The sequence below is a fragment of the Mauremys reevesii genome, linkage group 5 (assembly GCF_016161935.1).
Source record: "Mauremys reevesii isolate NIE-2019 linkage group 5, ASM1616193v1, whole genome shotgun sequence".
In the NCBI taxonomy this organism is placed as follows: domain Eukaryota; kingdom Metazoa; phylum Chordata; order Testudines; family Geoemydidae; genus Mauremys; species Mauremys reevesii.
In genome coordinates this window covers 20,001,393-20,023,194 of record NC_052627.1, presented here as the reverse complement: position 1 = coordinate 20,023,194, position 21,802 = coordinate 20,001,393, and the positions used below count along the sequence as shown (strand labels likewise).

Below are 21,802 nucleotides of genomic sequence, written 5' to 3'. Positions count from 1 at the left end.
ATTTCATTATTTATTTTACACACACAAAGAGCAAAATCAAAACCTAGTCTAATTGATTCATCTCATATATACATACGCCCCACTAATGGTCATCATAGTAATGTGATATTTTCCTTTATTTCTGCACTCATGTGCTAAGCTGCTGAGACACTTAAATATGTAGATATAGGTGCAGAAAAATAAGAAAGGGCCTGATCCTCAGACCAAGCATCAAACAGAACCAAAACTTTTAAGGCTGCAGTTCACTGGGAGAAGTATAACACAGTTTAATAACATTTGCTTTATTTAAGATTTCTTTTCACAGCCCTTTAAAATAAAAAGTGAGAAGTTTACTTAAGAAAGCTGAGTTTTGATTGCCCAAATGTAAAGGGATGGGGGGAGGAGTCCACTAAACTCCACAGAGCTAGCCAAGCGTGGCTTTACTTACCTATGTAATATAAAAGAAATAAGCATGTAAAGACTGTCATTTTCTGAATATGATGTAAATAAAACTAATCCGAAGGCATTTTCCCAGGCTTTTCAAATTTCCTCATGCACCTTAAACCCAAGCACAGTTTCAGTTGTATAAGGAGCATACTTTACAAGTGCTGTGAATTTATAGTCATGAGTAACCATAAAGCTAAACTGAAATCAGTGATACAAGATGTTGTAATGTTAGTTAAAACCTGAAAGATAAAAAGTGCCTTGCCAGAGGAAGAAAGTTGCATACAGGAAAATGTTGCGTGACTTCAAGTTTTGTGAAGCCTGGCTTACTGGAGAAAATATTGGAGACTTGTTAGAGATTTGGAAAATATTGGAGACTTTCTGTACCACAGGGGAAAATTCCCCTTCAAGTGTGTAGCCTGAGATGCTGGGTTCTGCTCTTTAAGGTTCTAGAGAGATTAATTCTACCCCAGAATAAAACCTTGCAAGGGAGACACTGCAGCTGCAACCCTTGTTCAACCTACAAGAATTGTTTGAATGACAAGCTATACTGGTACTGCATGTCACAGGGGAAACTTGCCTGTCTTCAGGTTTTATGATGCTTGCGCCAATGAAGGAAAAATAATAATTTAGTCTTTCAGTACATTAAATATTGAACAGTATGTAAGTACCTAACAGAAAATGTGTTTTTGCTTTACAAATTAGCTTTTTATAATAAAGCACTTAGATTTTTTTCCTTAAAGTATCTGTTCTGTGGCTGTGCATGCACACCTTGAAATTCTGGTAAATTGTCTTCTCTTCAAAAAAGTAAAAACCAGCAGAGCACAGTAGAAACTTTTCAAGAGTCACACCTCAGTGTCCCATTCTCCAGATACATCAATTAATCGGGGGCATTTTATATTGTATCTTGCCTGAAACATCCCCTTGATCTTGATTGTCGTTACTAAGTGTACGTCTTCATAACCCGCCGGATCGGTGGGTAGTAATCGATATATCGGGGATCGATTTATCGCGTCTCATCTAGACAGATAAATCGATCCCCGAATGTGCTCCCCGTCGACTCCGGAACTCCATTAGAGGGAGAAGCGGTAGCAGAGTCGATGGGGGAGCCATGGACATCGATCCCGCGTCATGAGGACCCAAGGTAAATCCATCTAAGATACTTCGACTTCAGCTACGCTATTCACGTAGCTGAAGTTGCGTATCTTAGATCGATCCCCACCCCCTAGTGTAGACCAGCTCAAAGTGATTTCAGTTGTATGAAACAGATTAAAACTAGTGAGGAGATTAAACCTCTCTCTCCCCTACCTAGAGTCTTCTTTATAAGAAAACCAACCTAATCTGAACTCTGGAGGTGTGATTTGAGAAAAGCCAGCTCCACTCTGTCATTCCAATGTTTTCTCTCCTTCTGAAGACTGAACTTATACAAGTTCATTGTAAGGTGCAGAGATGAGAAGTAACGATGGGGTCAGTATGCCACAGTATGCAGACAGATAACAAATGTGAAATGAAAACCAACCAAAAACAAGAGTTATTAAGAACCCTATTTAGAGATAGGAAGGATTTGCCACCAATCAATCTTGCCAGGTCCACATATCGGGAGTTAGGTCATTTCTTCAAGCTTCCTGGGACCTAAACAATTGCTGGTATTCAGGAGAAAATGACTCCCTAGCTCAAAACAGCAAACATTCATCTCTCTGAAATAAGCTACTCCTTATAAGTTTAACATGTAATTAAGCTGCTGCCTTGGATGGAGTGCCAGAGCATGATGTGGGTCCTTTTTATTTTATTGAAAGCAATAAAGATGCAATATACTACTGTGCAAGATATCCATCAATCAGCAACATGGGGAAGTCCCCTGAGCAATGCAATGGTGACAAAAAGGAAGAGGTACAGGTTTTCTTAAGGTGCTTTGAAATCCTTTATACCCTTTGTCCAAAGAAGGTACAATACAGCAGCAGTAGCCAGGGGCGGCTCTACAAAGTAGGCTGCCCCAAGCAGCGCGGAGCGCTGCGCCGCCCTTCCCCAGTCCCGCGGCGGGTCCCCTCTTCCCGCGGCTCTGGCATCCTGGGGAGGGCGGCATTTGGCTCCGGTGGAGCTCCCGCCGGCATGCCTGTGGCAGGTCCACCGGAGCCCGGGACGAGCGGACCTGCCGCAGTATTGCCTGCGGGAGCTCAACCGGAGCCGCGGGAAGACGGGACCCGCCGCAGGCATGACTGCGGCAGGTCCGCTCGTCCCGGGCTCCGGTGGACCTGCCGCAGGCATGCCGGCGGGAGCTCCACCGGAGCCAAATGACGCCCTCCCCAGGATGCCGCCCCAAGCGGGCGCTTGGCCCGCTGGTGCCTAGAGCCGCCCCTGGCAGTAGCACAAGGTTCCCCTCCCACTCCACTAGTGTCCCAACTTTGACCTGAAAGTGCCTTCTCCATTCACATTCAATCCTTGCTGTCTCTAGTGAGAGCACCTTTTGGGATGTGGACCCTGTGTGCCAAAATGCTGGATTAATGGTGAAACACCAATTGGTATCAATCATCAGATGGTAACAACATGTGATCACTACTGACCTGGGCTGGATTTGGACTGCAAACCCAGAGGCAAAAGAGGATAACAGTGTCCTATAATCAAGCCCCTGAACCAATGAGTCCCTCAAACATGTTTGAAAATATTAGAAACATTGCATTTTTATATTTACAAAACATCAAAATAGTCTCTCTCTCTCTCTCACACACACACACACACACACACACACAGCCTTACAACAGCTAAAAAGCAATTTTAAGCATACCAGTTTAAATTGCATTCAGTCAACCACAACACCCTTACATTCCACATTTAGTAACAATGATTATAGGACTTCAGGAAAACTATTGCTAACAATCAACGGTCTCCAATTTGCTATTCAGACAACTACCTAGTTAATACATGCCTTACCAATATCTGTAATGTAGGAGACTGAAAAGTAGTATCTAGTGCCATATCGTATCTATGGAGATACTCAATAGCTTTTTCCATATTTTTCAAGCTTGGGTTTGTCTTTATAGAAATGAATTGATTTCTCAGCGTTTATCAAACCAAATGTCACATTGTTGTCAGAGATGGCAGGCCTGTCTCTTCTCATTTTATTAACATTATTTGTTTGCTCTTTAACAACAGCTCTAATGTCACCTCTCCTTTCATTAGTATTTATACAAACACAGCTTAAGAGATAGCCTATATACCTTTATTATTGCAGCACTGAGTGATGCCAGAGCAGAGATTGCTGGGTTCTACAATAGGCAGAGTTATAGTGATGTGAAAAAACATCCACTGGGTGCTAGAGGAAAAATGATCAAACTCATTTCATCAGCCTTTTTATGCATATTTGTATTCGAGTCAACAGAGGATAGATACAGAGGGTTAAACCTCTTACCTACTATCCAATCTATAATGAACTCCTTAATTAATACACTAAAGCTGGAATTTGCGATTTTTAACTGAGGATTGTCCCTTCAAAACGCAATGCTATGCTGCTGCACCAGAGTTAAAAGCTCCAGTAATTCACTGCTACAATATCTCCAGCCTAGTTTGCTTCAGTGAGGAAAAAAAATCAAGGTAATACACAGCTCTAAATTCAATTGAGTAGTTGCTCTCCTTAAAAGTTTTAAACATGAGCTGCACACTAAGGCTAAAACTGTGTTGTCAGATGGGATGATGCACACTGTCCCAGCAGACCCATAATTCCAGCCTGGATTTAATCTATCTACTGTCCTTCTATTAACACTGGGATAAAAATATGTTATGCCAAAGTCTTCCTTTAGCCTCGAGGGGGAAGAGAGACAACATGGGTGAGGTAATATCTTTTATTGGACCAATTTTTGTTGATAAGAGAAGCTTTCATGCTTACACAGAGCTCTTCTTCAGGTCTGAGAAACATATTCAGGGTGTCACAGTTAAATATGAGGTGGAACAGATTGTTTAGCATGAGTAGCTAACACATATTTCAATGGACCATTCAAGGTGAAGAGACATTTTCTGGGAAGTAAGTAAACTTCAAAGATCAAATATAATACAATCCAGATTAAGTCTCAATTTGGGGCTAGGTTCAGGCTTATTCTTATTTTATCTAAACCACTTCATACAACCTTATTGTTGCATGACTGCACTTGCTGATGTGTGTCCAGATCCTGCATCTGGTGAAGAAAATGGTAGTGATTTACATGGATGGAGAATTGGGCCAAGTATCATTTGCTATATTCAACTGCATTTTCAAACTATGTCCAGTATTTGTAATCTTATCTGAATGGAATAAATACTAGTCCATCTTGAAGTACTTGCAGTTTTTGCACAGAGTAGTCCTAGCAGCAGCAAAAATACACTATCATTAACCTTAACTGAAAGGCGTTTCTTATGGAAAGAAAATTGAATTACAGACCATATGCAACTGGATTTTATTTCCACTGAATAACTGATTTTTCAGTTCACTGGCAGTTCCAGAAAAAATTGTTCAGTTCGGGTCAAACCAAAATGGAATTTTTTTGGTGTTTTTGGCCAATCAAACAAGTTGTAAAAACCATTTTGGATCAAACAAATAAGTTTGTTTTGTGCATCTTTAACAAAAGCAAATGAAGGGCTAGATTCACAAAATGGAGGCGGTGGTGGTGGCAGAAGTGGAATAAGTGTCTTGTCTAAGGTGACATGGGAAGACTGGCTGTGGCTGAGCTGGGAATTGCTCTAATGCTCTAATTCAATCACAAGTTATTGGTCTTGATACAAGTATTAGTGGGTAAAGTTCTAAGCCCTATTGCGCAGGAAGTCAAACTAGATGATCACAATGGTCGCTTCTGGCTTTAAACTTTATGAATGCATGAACTCAGCTCTGCCTCCCCTCCATACCCCCCAAATGTGGGCCCTAGGCACTAAAACCATTAAAGAAATGTATCTTTCCATTAAGTCTTCCAAGCTCTGGTGTCAATTACCTACGGGAGTCTTCCGAACTGAAAGTTAAATGAACAAACTACGGAGAGTGTGGAGAAGGGAAGGGAAGGTGGGAGCTACTCGCCCTGCCAAAGCAAGCAGATTTTGTCACATTGTTACTCAGTGCATGTGTGCTGGTGCAGAGCTAGATGAGCCAAATCAGCTGGGAGGAAGAATTTCATCAGAAAAACGTGAATGGTAATTGGGAATTGTGTAAGAACTCCTTACTAAACACCCACAAAGCCACAATCCTACAACTGAGGAAGGAGGCCATGCTGATTGAAAAACCATACTGGTTTAGAGGGGAAATGAAGGCAGTGATAATAAATAAACAAAAACAAACAGAAGAAAGGGGACGTTGACAGTGATGAATATGAATGAGAAGTTATGAATTGTAGAAAATTGATATGGGAAACAAAGGGGCACAAGGAGAAATCAGAGTTAATAAGGGTATTAAGAAAGAGTTTTAAAATACATTAGGAACAAAAAGAAGCCCTCAAATGGTATTGGTTCATTACTAGATGAAAATGCTAGTTATCAATAATAATGCAGAAAAGTGTTCAATATTCCTGTTCTGTATTTGGAAATAAAACAGATGGTTATAGTCTCATCATATGGTGATAACGCTCTTTTCATTCCACTAGTATCTCTGGAGGATGTAAAACAGAAGCTATTAAAGTCAGACACTTTAAAATCGACTGGCATCCAAGAGTTTTTTTTAACAGAGCTGAACTGTAAATGTTGGTTTTCAATAAAGCTTGGAGCATGGAGAAGTTCCAAAAGAGCAGAAGAAAGCTAATGTTGTGCCAATTTTTAAAAAGGTAAACAGAATGACCCAGATAATTATAGACCTGTCAGCCTGACATCGATCCCAGGCAAGATAATTGAACAAATGATACAGGACTCGATTAATAAACAATTAAAGGAGGGCAATGCAATTATCGCAAATCAACATGGAAAACATATCCCATCAAACTAACTTGATATTTTTTTATGAGATTACAAGTCTGGTTCATAAAGGTGAAAGTGTTGACCTATATTCATACACATCTGTAAGGCACTGACTTGGTACCTCATGACATTCTGATTAAAAAAACTAGAATGATGTAGAATTAACATGGCACACATTCAATGGATTATATACTGGCTAACTGATAGGTCTCAAAATGTAATTGTAAATGGGGAATAGCCATCAAGTGGGTAAGTTTCCAAAGAGGTCACTCAGAAGTCAGTACTTGGCCCCATGCTATTTAAAAAAAATTTCAATGACCTGGAAGAAAACAAAATCATCTCTGATAAAATTGGCAGATGACACAATAATTGGGGGAATGGTAAATAATAAAGAGGGGAGGTCACTGATTCAGAGCGATCTGGATCTCTTGTCAATCTGGGTGCAAGCAAACAATATGCATTTTAATATGGCTAATTGTAAATGTTTATATCTCAAAACAAAGAATATACACTATATTGATAGGATGGAGAACTCTATCCTGGGAAGCAGTGACTCTGAAAAAGACTTGGGGGGTCCTGGTGGATGATCACCTAAACATGAGCTCCCAATGTCATACTGTGGCCAAAAGAGCAAATGCAATCTTGGGATGTATAAACAGGGGAATCTAGGTAGCCATAGAGAGGATATTTTATCTTTATATTTGGCACTGGTGCAACTTCTGCCAGAATGCTGTGTCTAGTTCTGGTGCCAACGATTAAAAAAGGATGTTGATAAATTGGAGCGGATTCAATGAAGAGCCACAAGAATGATTAAAGGATTAGATGACCTGCCTTATAGTGATAGACTCAAGGAGCTCAATCTATTTAGCTTAACAAAGGTTAAGGGGTGACTTGATTACAGTCTATAAGTATCTACATGGGGAACAAATATTTAACAGTGTGCTCATCAGTCTATCAGAGAAAGGTATAATGTGAGACAATGGTTGGAAGCTAAAGCTAAACAAATTCAGACTGGAAATAAGGTGTACATTTTTTGACAGGGAGAGTAATTGGAACAATTTACCAAGGGTTGTGGTGGATTCTCCATCTGTGATAATTTTTAAATCAAGACTGAATGTTTTTTGTAAAAGAATTTCTCTAGGAATTATTTGGGGGAAGTTCTATGGCCTGTGTTATACTAGATGATCACAAAGGTCTCTTCCAGCCTTGGAATCTTGTGGCTCAACTACTTTCCAGTTTTCTATATAAGCAAACTGCCTGGCTAGCAACAAGATTCAAGGCATAACTTGGGTCAAATGGTTCTTAGAGCTAGCCAGGTAATCATTAACTATAAATATGACCAAAATTCTACCCCTGTTTATTTAGTTTCATTTATACCTGAGGTTTGAGACAGTACACAGTGTACTGGCCACAGCTATAAGTTACCGGACAGTTCTTTATAAGCAATCACATGTATTCTTAAGTTAAAAGCATTACAGAGAAAACATCTTAAAAACGATAACAGAACCTATATGCATGCTCATAAGTTTACCAGAGATTACCCCCTCACTCCAACAAACACTCTGGTTGGTGATTAGTCCCTCAAACCCCACATGGTATTTCCTGTGGTCACAAGTTCATCACAGCCTCACCCAACCCTTACAGGGCTTCAGTGGGCCAAAAATCTTCCAACTCCATTCCTAAAAACTGGGATCCACTTGGACCAGAGGCCCTGTCTGTTTGCTGGATCAGAAAGAAGGCCCTAAGTTAGGTATAACTCAAGCTATATATAAAAAAAAATTCCTCTCTGTCTCTTGGTCCTAAGAGAATCCAGCTTGAACCAGGACCTGTTAGCCCCTCTCCTGGAGGTGTTACAACCTGAGTGGATTTGCCTAACCACCCCACTCCTCCGCCCAATGTTCTTAGTTCCTGAAACGCTGTGGTCTCCTCAAGAATACATGAGCATTGTGTTTTTAATACAATGAACTCCTAAAATACTTAATTCAATAAGGTTTGTCCAGGATCTTGTCATATCTACCACAGTCAGTTCACCCCATGCTGCTCTTCAAAAGCTGCCAGAAAAGGAGTACAGCTAGGTAACCATTAGTGGCTTGGACATCACATCCTTCCTCAGGGCAACCGCACACTGGAAAACTTGAGAGCTACATGATGGAGGAATCGCCTGCTTATCTTATTATGGTTTGACAGAGAACACTGTCGTGTCCCTCACAGTCCTTGTTTACGCATGCATTCCATAATCCATTAACATTACTAATTTACTAATTACTGTTACTAAATCTGAATTATGGCTATAGAATGGTGTGCACTGGTATGATGGAATATTGATTCTGGTACTTACATGGTGGGGCTCCTTTGACTGTGATGGAGTGGATGGCAAAGGGGATATGGAAATGAAACAGTTCACTGGTGTCTCTTCTATCTTGCCTGGTGACTAAGATGATATACAGGAGATCAATGCTGCCTAAACTGCACTGGGGCACTGAACAGTTGAACTGTACTCCAAAGATTGCATTGACTGCTTAAGCTAGAGTTTTCCAAGGAGAATCCCACAGCGTTTCACATCACCCCTCTTCAAAAGCTCCCTCTGCACGTTCTTATAGTGTGTCTGTTCCTATCCTGCTCACACTGATTGCCTCCTGCACTCTAAAACTACACACAGCATACCTCTGTTTCAGCATATTTGGGGGCGGGGCAGGGCACACTGATCCCCTGGGTGCTTCTTTGTGCTATACATGATGACTGGACCATTAGTGTGATATTCCAATCAACTACCACAACTTTCTGAGTTGAAAAATGTGCAAATATACAGCACTGGGCTTATTTGTTTCCCCCAAAATGCCAGCACAGTGATCTGAACAGCACAGGATCAGTGTCAGTAACGGCCAAGAGTGGAATGTGTTTTGTTACAGAACTCTGAGCTGTCCATGACCAGGGCGCTGTAATATTTCATAAACCTGAAGGAGGAGAAAGTGTGATCAATCTATGACCCAATATCAGGACAGTGGATTTCACTCTAAACTCTCCTTGAATGTTTTTTTTTTTAAATGTTCTTTTGGTGGTTCAGTTCACACTCAATACATCACAGCTCTTCTGCTTCTGAAAGGCTAAAGAAAATATATATTGCATTAGAAAAGTCACTCCCATTAATGACACACTCCTGTGTGTAGACTTCTAAATGTCTGTTCCAGCTTTTGACCATGAGGCTCCTCAATTATTTTAGTCATTTTTTGTCCAACATTTCCAGGCTCTCCCCACTGTAAATGGCATTAGTTTTTACCTCTGAAGGCTGAAGTGTTATGCATCCATCAAGCAACCATTCTGTCATTTACACAAGAGCAGGGCTCACAGTGGCAAGGGATGTAGGAAGTAGAATAAATGAAAGCAAAAATGAACTGTATCTTTCCACCCCTAACACGACTGCATCAGCAACTGCCTTAAAGAGATATCAATATTCAAAATCCACTAATCAATATATTTTGTACTTTTAGAGAGAACATTTTTGTTTACAATCCATCTACTATTGGAAAGTTAAGATTTTCTGATTAAAGTTCCAGCTTGCTAGCAATGCAAATATTCCATGGGGGACAAAATGAACACTTTAGAAGTTAGAGCAGAATGTAAATAGGGAAGCTGGACGTACTGTCAGATGTTGTTAGCGTCTTTCATTTGCAGTTTCTGGATGCGATATTAAGCAGCAAAGATAAATAAGCATTACAGGTATTAACCCTAAAACACAAGGTTTTTGTTTTAATGAACATTATTTCTCATTCATGGCTTCCTTGGCTTTCTTGACTGATCTGTGTAAAGTGTTAATTCTGTCACTAAGGGTACGGCTACACTACCTGCCGGATCAGCGGGTAAAGATCGATCCATGATAGATCGATTTATCGCCTGTAGTGTAGATGCGATAAATCGATCCCCAATCGCTCTCCCATCGACTGCTGAACTCCAGCTCGACGAGAGGCAGAAGCAAAGTTGATGGGGGAGCAGTGGCCGTTGATACCGCGCTGCGAGGATGCGAAGTAAGTGATTCTAAGTCCATCTAAGATATGTCGACTGTCGACTTCAGCTACGCTATTCTCGTAGCTGAAGTTGCATATCTTAGATCGATTCCCTCCACCCCCCTCAGTATAGACCAGGCCTGACAGAGATCTTTCCTGTCCACAAATCAAGCCTTTTCCAATTTTGCTCTCAGTTGAGATCAAATTTTACCCTGTTTCTAGAAGAGCTAGCAAGTGTGATTGTATGTGAGTACTGGAAGATAATTCACAAAACTGAGACTACTTAGATTGATCCCGAGACCCACATAAACCCATTTGTGGAAAGAAAAAAAATCACCTCCCATCCTGACCTTCACCAAAAACTCCAGCCAAACAAAAATACAGCTCTTTTTCAGATAGCAAATATTAAGAAATATTAAGAAAATTAAGCATCTGAATTTCACACATCTGAACACTTGCTTGAAGCACTATACTAGATATCTTAAGAGAAAGCCTATTCTACTGAGGTTTCCAACCCAATTCTGAACACTTGTGTCTCAAAGAGAGTTTGGAGAAGCATCCAAAAAGTTAGCTGCTGTTCATACTGCATAGCCATATAAGAACAAAAGCTCAGTGATACAAACAAGTAAACAGAAATAAGTAATGTACACCTTGAAAAGCGATATATTCTAAAAAGAAACTCCAAGAAACTGGATATATGAAGATAATGTCAGTGTACCATACTTTGGTTTTGTGCCTTTGACAATAAACAAATACCCCTGTGTAGAATCTTATCATGCTTCATGTTCCAGGAATTTGAAAGGAAAGCCCTGGTCACCTTTAACTTTCACCGCCAGGTGTTCTTGGGAGCCTTAAAATTAACTTTACATTTTCAAAAGTACTCAGCTCTGAAACTGGGGGGCAAGTTTTCAAATGGTAGTTAAGGCACCTAAATAATGCTCAGGTTTTCAAAAGTGCTCTACACACAGAAACTGTCATCGTGAGCCACATGGCCAGATTTCCAGAATTGCTTAGCATTCCAATACATTGGTCACTGATTGGGATGAGTAAACAGGAGCTGGAAATCTGGTCACTTATTGGGATGTGTAAGGAAAGGGAAATTTAGTTTGAGTTGACAGGAAGACACATTAGGATGTGGAACAGTCACCCAGAGAAAGATGAGGAAGCCCCATTGTTTGGGACTCAAACTAGGAAGGAGGAAGAACTAGAAACACACTACAGTGATTAGGGAACTAGCCCTAAACCCAGGAGATTCCCTGCTCTATCACAGGCTTCTGAGTAATATTGGGCAAGTCACTTATTCTCTGTGGGGATAATGGTGGCACTGCCCTACCTCACAGAGGTACTGTGAGGATAAATTATTTCCAGTTACTGAGAATCTCAGATACTTTGGTAACGAGAGCTATACAAGTATCTTAGGAACGTAAATAGCTTTGCATTTGGAGGATTTGGGACTGGCAAATCCATGTCCACCTCACATTCAATCAAGACAGGCCAACCAGGCCCCAGGATCAGAAGGGGACACAAAACATTTTCTGCTTCAATTTTGTATTGCTCCTTCTCACCCTAGTAGAAGGTTCCCCCTCCCCCCAGTACCCTCCTCCTCTTTCTCTGCCCCAAAAGTGGCTTAGGGCCATGTTTACGATTATTTGGATTGCCACAGTACCCACAGGATCTAAACAAGATGTGGTCCCCGTTGTGTAGGGTGCCATTCAAACACATAGCAGGACATGGTTCCTGCCTCAAAGAGCGTGTACATTTTAATTCAGCCTTAATATTTTCCTGTACCGAGGAGCTATTTTTCTCTTCAGGGCATACATAACCATGGAATCAATCAGTGATCAAATCACCAAGTGAAAAAGACAGCGAGAGTCTTCAGCACAGTGATACCACAATATGCTAGAATTTTTAGAATATAAAGATAAGCGAAATTCCCAACCAGAGAAAAGAGGAGTGGGGAAGGGGAAAGAAGGAGGCAGCTATGATCATGCTGCAGCATTTCTAAATTAAAAAAATGACAACAGAACACCTTGCTCTCCTCTCCAAAATAACCTCTCGTTGCATAACAGTAGTCCCTCTACTTTCTGATTAGAGACAATAGTAGAGATGTAAACAGTTTCATTAGGAATGGACAACTGTGTTCTTGGAGGTTAATATACCTTGCCCCTTTTACACATGGATAAGCACTAAGAACACAAAACATTCAAGGTAACAGGTGGATGAATCATTTGATTTTGGCATTTCTAATTAACCTTTACATTGCCTTGCTACTCTTCAGAAATGTCTTGAGTATTCTGTGTGCATACAATTCTCATTACACACACACTGTTTGCCACAGCAGATAGATCTTTGGACCAGTAAGTCCTGTACTCTCTCTTTGGCAGTGACCTATACTTTATAGTTCAAAGAAAGTGAAAAATCCTCCATTAATGCCTTTAGGCCAAAATTTTCATGTTTGGGTGAAGCTTTATATTAAGCATCAAAAGGCCAGATTGTGACACCCTTACATTGTGCACTGCTCTGCAAGTAGTCCCATTGAGTGAGTATGAATGACTATCTAGCACTAAATAAACTGATTGCTATAAGGGAGCTGCAGGTGCTCAGCATCTCTGAAAAAATCACACTTCCTTCCTTCCTTTCTTTCTGGTCTAGTGCACAAATATGAATTTATGTGCTTAACTTTAGCTACCCAAACATAAAACTTACTACAGTAACCATGTGTGCAATACTAAACATAAGACTGAAGGTAGAAGAATTCCTCTCTGACCCCTGTCAGTCATCAACTTGCAGCCTGATGCATGAAATTTGAGTTCACCCATCATACTCTACATAAAAGATAATAAAATTAGCCAAATTTATTAACAATCCAAACACAGTGCTTGACTCATTATCCTGCAGTGGTTAATTCTACAGGTTGATTTCATGCTGCATGGAGCAGCATATCCTTTTATTTGTTCTACATTTATTCAACATTAGTTTGACTAAGCAACTTCTTATTCCTAGTACTATGGGATGGAGTTAAGTGACAGAAAGGGGTTGATCAATTTTCAATATATCTTTAATAATTTAAGAGTTTTAAACTCTTCTACTATTTTCCTCATCTTTTCAGGAGAAATCACTATTTTTTTAAATTATTCAACATATATAAATCCCATCATACCTCTAGACTATGGAGTAGCAGGTTAGTCAGTTCAGGTCATATAACAATCTATCTATAATTTATATTGTAAAAATAAAGACATTCAGTGATTGGGATGAAATTCACCAACCAGAATGTTAGGCAATTTTACATTCTGCAGGAGCTGTCTGTTGAGATAAATCATCTGAATCAATCTGTGAATGAGATATTCCTGTTAATTTTAGTATCTGACCAGTTTTTTAAACCAGTCTAATCGCCATTCAAAAACCTAGCATATATGAGCAGTCACACGTCCAACCTATAACCCCATTCCTGTCATCTTTGCTACACTCCTATGAACCTTGCCAGAGATATGTTACATACACTAGAAATAAGCATAAGAATATATACACTTACTAGGAATGAGGTGAGAAATTGATTATTAAAACTATCTCTATTGCTCTTGACCGTCAAATAAAGCATATTCAACTAGAACTGAAAAACCTGACCTCAGGAGCTCAGATATTACAATGATGAATATAGTGTAAGAACCTACACACAAGAGAACAGATTGAAGAGAATATAATTACATACGTATGTAGTTTCTCTACATTATTGCAGTAATTTTAATGTACTGCTAGACAGATAACATCTTACATTACTGCATATAATTGAAGTTCACAATTTCTTCTTCTCCATTTCTGTTTTCTAAAGAGTAATAACAAAGTGGCATTTTTAAAATATGGGGGGAAATGTACTGAGAAGTTATTTTACATGCAGTAAAGCAGATGCAATCCTGCAAGCTCTCTCTCCCCTCTGCAAGGAATTCACAATACATTACACAATACTAAGAAAAACTGTTAAGAACTCTAAAGTGCTTTTTAGGCTACCAGTAGTATTCTGAATGTGTAAAAGTTATGCCACCTAAACCCAGTCACTATTCAAGAGCACAGTGACTTACTGCAGAGCCTAGGTTGTTAGTTATCTTATTTCAGCTTAAAAATGTTACTTTAAAAATTGTCACAACTAAATCTTGATAGAGCATCAAATCTTGCCTCTGGACAAGAATGCAGAAATGATTTTAAAAAAATTTACATAGCTTGTCTCTGTGATAGTCAATATAATAAACAGATGTTGACAGAACCAGATATTAAATGGAATAATGACCACCGCAACAGCTGGAAATGTGCTTGTTAAGCAAATATCAAATAAATCTAAAGCTTTGAGCTCTCACCTTGCACAAACACACACTTCCAGAAGAATCAGTAACAATGTAGGCACTTCCAGTGTGCTAGCCAGAGCAGCAGCTGCTGTTGTGAACTGCTTACAGCACAGCCAGCCCTGTCGCTTTCCTCACTATCTGTTTGTTCTCTGCAGTTTCTCCCATGACTCCATCACCCAGGAATGGCAACTACCTCTCTCCTTAGCATCGGTAGTGCACTGGCTGCTATTGAACTCAGGTAACAAAATGACGAGTGAAACAAGGTCAGTGCAATGTGAGCTGAGACAAAGTGCGGGAGACAAAGAGACCCTAAACAAGGGTTACTGAGCTGTGTAAATCACAGCTCAGACAATGGGAGGTCAGAAGAGCAGTGAATCTGAGAATCACAACATGGAACAGAGCCAATCAGCTTACCCAGGAACCCTTCTTTAGGCAATAAACAAACACACAAAAAGAACCATCTTGGTGTTTGCCAGTACCAACACCCCAAACACTCTGTTCTGATAATATCCTCCTCAGCCTAACTGTAGGTCAGAGGGGGAGTATTTTCTTTCACAAGCTGTTAATATTAGTAGAAAGGAACAGATCACAGCATGCCTTACAGACAGCAAAAAAATCCCCCAAATAAATACAGTACACTAACTTTAACAAGATTTCTTTACTACTATTCCCCGCCCCCCTGCACTACTGCCCTTTGGTATTTTGCCTCAGTTCCTGTGAGGATCCCACAGAAGGATACTGAGAGGAGATTAAGCGATTTAATAACTGATGGTCAGAGCAGGAATTTATGGAATGACATCTCTAAGGACCTGATCAGATAGTAGAGGACATGCTAAAATTTTCATGCTCTGTCTCAAACTGACTGACTTATTTCTTGTGCTAACTGTGGATTATAGCAAGATAATTTTTATTAAAATACCTGATCTTGGTTAGTTCTCCTTCCCCAACTGGAAATCTTTAGTATTACTTAAAGCTGTTTTCTCTGGTCTTCTTGCCCTTGTTGGTGGACCCCTCGTAATCACAATACAGCAGCTCTCTGGGCTTCACAAGTAGTTTGTACAGGAACTAAAAATAGTGTTGAATGTTTAGTGAAACACTTGCCTTAGTGACCCTAATGCCAGTTACCATGTGTCCAGGGATTCTGTGAGTTCATTGTCAGTAAGCAACATAGACTAATATTAAATGTAGTTCAGACCTTCAGAGAGAAAAAGAATTCTTTAACAAGCTCATAAAAGTTTTGAAAGAGAGACCAGTGAGTAAATCCTGACCTTGAAAACTAAAAGGGACAGGGTGAATTTGTTTTGAGAATTTGCCCTGGGAAAAAGTTGCTTAAACTGTTATGATCAGGCAAAGCACTCAGTAAAAACATGTGCTGTAGCAGTCAAAAGATCTTTTCCCTCTGTGTGTATTCAGAACAGAGTCACAAAGATTTTTTATATTAGTTTGAACACCTCTTTCCCCTATCGAGGCAACATTTCTGTGGGAACATGAGCTGGCTAATGTATCAACAGGTTTGTTAATAGCCGGTTCAAACCTGCAGGGCCATGCACAAGAATTGTGAAAGAGAAAGCACTAAGTCACCTGTACAACTGCTCAGCATAGTAGTTTGTAGAGCCGGATGATAAGTGCAGAAAAATGTCTGCAGGAATTTTTTTTGCCAAAAATGTTTCATTGAAATTGATTTTCTTTGAGAATTTTTGACCACTATAAACTGGCTGAAAAACAGGAAAAATATCAATGAAAATACCGAAATTAAAAATTTTTCCTCACAGTTTTGAAAGTACTAGCTTTAGTACTTTGTAACTTGTGAATCAGTAAAGTGAACTGCTGCAGGTGAAGGGAGCAGGCACAAGAACACTTATCATTGTGTTTTGGAAAGAACCTCTGAAGACAATGGGTTTGCATAGGGAGAATTCCGAGCTTAATTTTGCCAGCAGAATATTTAGTATTGGTGGGGATGTACAGAAAAAATCCAGCTCAACTCTCAAGAGTAAATTTAGAGGTGATGTTTAAGTTAACATATATTAGATTCCTTCACACATTCTCACTAGATTCTCTTGGACTTAAGTTGGTGTAACATACAAGTCCAGGAGTGGGAAGATGCAAGTTAATGTGGGAGGTGGTTTAAGGGTATTTTTGTTAATTTATTATCATCTTATATCTTCTTCTAGTTGCTTTTTTGCAACACTGAAAAAGCTACACCAATTTAGCTTGTCCAAAAGTCAGCTAAGCTCAGTGAGCCAAACTGAGAAGTAGGCTAGTCATTGGTAAGTGGATGTGAGTTTATAAAAATATGTATCAATGAGTCCAAGTTGTTATAACATATCATTAGAAGGAAGACGGAGAAGGTCATTTACATTACTCCAAATTAGGCTGCCTTTATACTCACTTATGCATGTCGTTGGTGGGAGGGATGGGGCATGGATTTGCAGCACTCCCTGTTAGGGAAAGCATCTCTTCACTTAAATTGAGCAAACATGATTTGGGGTTCTTGAGACAAAACAATGTGGAATCCTTTGATGCCATTTTCAGAAGGTCACTTTTCAAACTAGATCCTGTGAGGTCCATCAGGTCTTGAAAACAGGCCTGCACAGCTGACAGCCAGCAGAAACCTCCATGCTGCCTCCCAGTGACAGGTGTCACCAGCTTGCACTCCAGTTGCCATGACCTGTTGTGAACACAGACTAGGGGAAGTTCTGCTTCAAGGGATGCAACAGGTAGCAGCCTCATGGATCCTTGCACTCTATCCACCCAGGTTCCAGAAGTATCCAGGCAACAGTGTGAATCTCCTGTAGCTTCCATAACCATTTCTGCTCCCTGGTCTTGAACTCCTGGGTTTAACCTTGGCTTGATTCTGACCTGGCCTCCTGACCCAGACTTTGGTACCAACCCCAGCCTGGAACTTGACTACATAGTCTTCTGCTACTCTGAGCATCAGGTTTGATCCTACTCTGACTCTTAGTCTCAACTGCCCTTGTCAGGATCCTGACAGATCTGCAGTTTAAAGAATTAAGTGAGATGCAAAATTTTATTTTAAAAAGGTTAAGACTGAGGAACAGACTGATAAGATAAGGTAGTGCTGGGAATCTAGGAAGAGAATGGAAAGAGTTTTTAAATCACTACCTTGCTTTATTTACTTTTACACAATCACAGCAGTTAAGTAATGGAAAAGACCTAGGAAATCATGTAATCCATTCTGTTGCTAATGGAAGGTCATTCCCTTCAATTTATTATCTAGTGTTTTGTTTGTCCAGTCTAGTTTCAGTTCTATGTATTTGTTTTGCAAAAGTAATATTTCATCATCTTCCTCCTTGGCAATGAACCCTACAAACCTCTACTACTCCTTCCCAATACTCACAAAAACACACTGGAAAGCAGTGCATCCAAATCTACATCCAGGGATGTGTTTTCTCCTTTGCTATTCAGCTCTCTGTCTATTATTTAGAGGAAGACGGCATTAAGAGAATGCCAAGTTCTTTCTGCTAATTTATTAGGAGAGCAGTTGAGCCTATACTCAGCATCACGCAGCCATCTGTTATTGCTGTCTTACCTGAGAAAACCACTAGTCGATGCTAATTAGGAAGTACTTTAAAAAGACATTTCCAGAGCCACCTGCACCCAGAAAAATAAATATGAATTTTCCCCTTCCCTCCCCTGCTGCCTCTATTCTGATGGCCCAATCCTGCTTTATTGAAATCAACGGGAATTTTGCCATTAGCTTCTATAGGAGCTGACTCTGGCCCTAAGTCACACTCTTTTAAATGTAGATTGAGTGAATATTCCAGGTTTCTTATTTTAAAAGACACCCATCTTCCACTACCCTGCCAGAGAAGTAATAAGAAAGCTACAAGCCCTCGGCATCAGATGAGCCAGCTCCTTGCAGCTGCTTCTACAAGAATAAGTAATATAAGTAGCATTATGAATATTCAGCAGACAGCCACTGCCTGAGGAGTCAGATGATGGATTGGGCTTGATGGTAAAAGAGTGGAAATGAAAGACAATGTTGGCCAAGATTTTTAAAATGTTAATTATTGAAATCATAACAATATCGTGGCTACCTGTGGACAGCTGAACAGAATTAAAACAGAATTAGGGAACCTTCAGCGAAAACAGAGTTGCTCAGCCTATTTCTCTCCCCCTCTGAGAAAATCTGTTCTGAAGCTTCATCTGAACCTCTCAGAATATTATCACCACATTTAATTAAGGAGGAGTATAGAGTTAATCTGTTCAGCAGCCAATATTGAAGTAAGTAGCATATGATCAAGCCAAACACCCAGTCCCTGGACCCAATCCTGCTCCCACTGAAGCAAATGGCAGTTTTGCGACTAACCGCAGCAATGCAAAGTCTCATCCAGAGATTACAGCTTAATTTCTTCCTTTCAGTGATGCCAATTGGAGTGGATGTGGGGAGGTGAATGCCCCCCGCCCCCCAGGTTTTAGCACTTCCTCGAAGTTCCACAGGCTGCCAAGTTCCATAGGCATGTTGGAGCTACCTAATCTAACACTGTTTTATATCATGTGAACTCAAAACAAAGCAAGACAGATCCTATGAACTCCTCCTTTACTTCCCTCTTTTATAAATGGATAGCGTGTTGATTTCCAAAATATGTAAGGGTAGGTTTGAAACTCGGCCTCTTGGTGCTGTGTGGTCTGGTGTAGGATTCATCATTAGAAGTCACTGGGAGGGGAGTCACCAATGCCCAAATCCTCTCCCCAGTGCAGTGCCTAAGTAACACAGCTCAGTGCTGGGGAAAACTACACGAGTAAGGAGAGAAAAGCCCTCCTGCTGAGGGGCGTTGGAGATGGATTGGTCATGTGCTTTGGATGGAAACTGATTCCATCACCAGAATAGCAATAAGATGGACACCTGAAGGCAAGTGAAAATTAGGCCACCCAAAAACAACATGGCAAAGAGCTGTGGAAGCTGAGCTGAAAAACCTGGGGAAACATTAAAAGACTTGCCAGAAACAGACAGGAGTGGAGGAGCTTCATCACTGCCCTAAACGCCAGAGGCGTAATAGGAACATGTTGATGATGACGATGAGTGATGTAGCTGGGTCGACCTTACATTTTAGTGTGGACCAGGTTTAAGTAATGTTACCTTAGTATGTCCTATGTTTCTGAGTATTCCTTGCAGGAAGGATAAGGAAATGAAGGGAATGTTGCAAATACTGAAGTAGACTGATTTATGAGTCAAAACTAGCAAAAACTTGAGTAATCCCACTGTATAGACGTACAAAAAAAGGTGTCAAAAATAAATCTATACTCTGAATGCTGAGGCAGATGACCCTAAATAAACCAATGAGTGGCACCAGCACCTGTAAACTATTCAACATCTATTTAGACATCATGAGCTTGATTCTGCACTGGCTCGCATCTTGTGTGAAGTGTAATATGTTCATATCGTCTCTTTGGGACAAGGACTTTTTTTGTTATATGTTTGCACAGCTCTTTGCGCAATGAAGTTCCGGTCTATGATTAGGGCTTCTCAGCACTACGACAATACAAGTTAATAATAATAATGATCTCATCAGTATGTACGTGTGGACAGATCAGCTTTGCTTATGTTTTATCAAAATACGGAAATAGCTACACAAGATGCAACATATTGAAGAATCAGACCTCATGATTACTACTATTCAGTAAAAATACCTTCTTTTTTTAAGCTTATCATTTTATAGCTCTTCCATTCTCCCTTATACATTTGCTATTTTTACATGCATGCCATATTCAGAGGGATCATCTGGAAACAGCGTTTGTTTCATCTGTCCCAGTGTTGACCAAGATACTGTTACATTCCTGAAGTCCTTGGCTGTACATCATAACCATGGCTGCTTCAGCAGGGAACAGCTGTGTAAGAGGACAAGGAGAAGGAGAAAACAGGGAGAGAGTATGTGCTGCATATTTTGTTGTCATTTGGGCTTGTGGATCTCTAGGCTGCTGCTAGGAGACACCTCCTTGGCCCACAGTAACCAGATGTTTGAAACCTTAATGGTAAAAAGACCTTTATCAATCAGACAGACGAGCCAGGAAACAAATGACAATTTGTGTGAGGTGTCAGGCCTTCAGAGAATTTTTTGGCCCAATAATCCTCTCAGGGCTTGGCTACACTTGTGAGTTATAGCACATTAAAGGAGCCCCGGGTGCACTAGCTCACTCCCTGTCCACACTGGCAAGGCATGTAGAGTGCTCCGACTCCACGGCTACAGCACTCCTGGTACTCCACCTCGGTGAGTAGAATAATGTTTGATGTGCCCCCGCTGGAGCGCCCCAGCATCAGTGTGAATGAGGTGTTGCATTACTGAGCTCTGATCAGCCTCCAGAAATGTCCAATAATCCCCTTAAGTCAAGTGGCCACTCTTGTCATTGTTTTGTCTTGTCATTTGAAAGCTCCGTTTGACAGCCAGCTGCTTATCTGCTCCGAGACAAAGCAATCATTACTGTGGAATGCTGTGTGTGAGAGAGAAAAGCAGGGGGAAGGGGAGGTCTGTTGCTGTCTGAACTTACAAGACAGCATGCTGACATGGTCTCAGCCCCCCAAAAACCCACTCTCTCTCCCGCCACATACACACAACACACTCCCTGTCACACTGCACCCCACCTCACCCCCATTTGAAAAGCACATTGCAGCTACTTGCATGCTGGGATAGCTACCACAATGCACTGCTCTCTGTGGCCATTGCAAGAGCTGGTAATGTGGCCACGCCAGTGCGCTGTCAGCTATCAGGGTGGACAGACTACAGCACTTTCCCTACCGCGCTCTATGAAGGCTGGTTTAACTCAAAGCGCTCTACATCTGCAAGTGTAGCCATAACCTCATTTATACTAGTATAAATCACGAGTAATTCCATTAAAAGTCAATAGAGTTACACAGCTATAAAACTGGTGTAAGAAAGAGGAAAATCAGATAATTTGTGTTCAAAGACTGGATGGAGTTTTGCAGCCTCAAGAAGCCACATGCATCAAGATTTTGGTCACTATTCACTCTGTCTCACCAAAAAATGGAGGACTGTTTGGAAAGTCAGGACCAACGCTTATATGTGGCCATCAGCTGAAAACACCGTTCAGGAAGCATTCTGCAGAAGATGTGTGGGTCAGAGGACCTGGGGGTTCTGCCCTAGCTATATCCTGGTAGGT

At 40.6% G+C, this 21,802-nt stretch overlaps 1 protein-coding gene across 14 annotated transcripts in view; it reads right to left on the bottom strand.

Annotated features, from left to right (window-relative positions):
* ARHGAP24 (Rho GTPase activating protein 24) overlaps positions 1-21,802 on the bottom strand; it is a 431,989-nt gene that overhangs the window by 104,630 nt on the left and 305,557 nt on the right. Inside the window, exons 1-2 of one of the 14 annotated variants that reach the window (XM_039539656.1) lie at positions 16,247-16,478; positions 15,585-15,730 (exon numbers count right to left, since the gene is read on the bottom strand). The exons of 12 other annotated variants lie outside the window; for them this stretch is intronic. The gene's annotated coding sequence lies outside the window, so the exon portion shown is untranslated. Of the gene's footprint in view, positions 1-14,677; positions 14,700-15,584; positions 15,731-16,246; positions 16,479-21,802 lie in introns of those variants that run through there. One more of the 14 variants, XM_039539659.1, reaches the window with a different exon arrangement.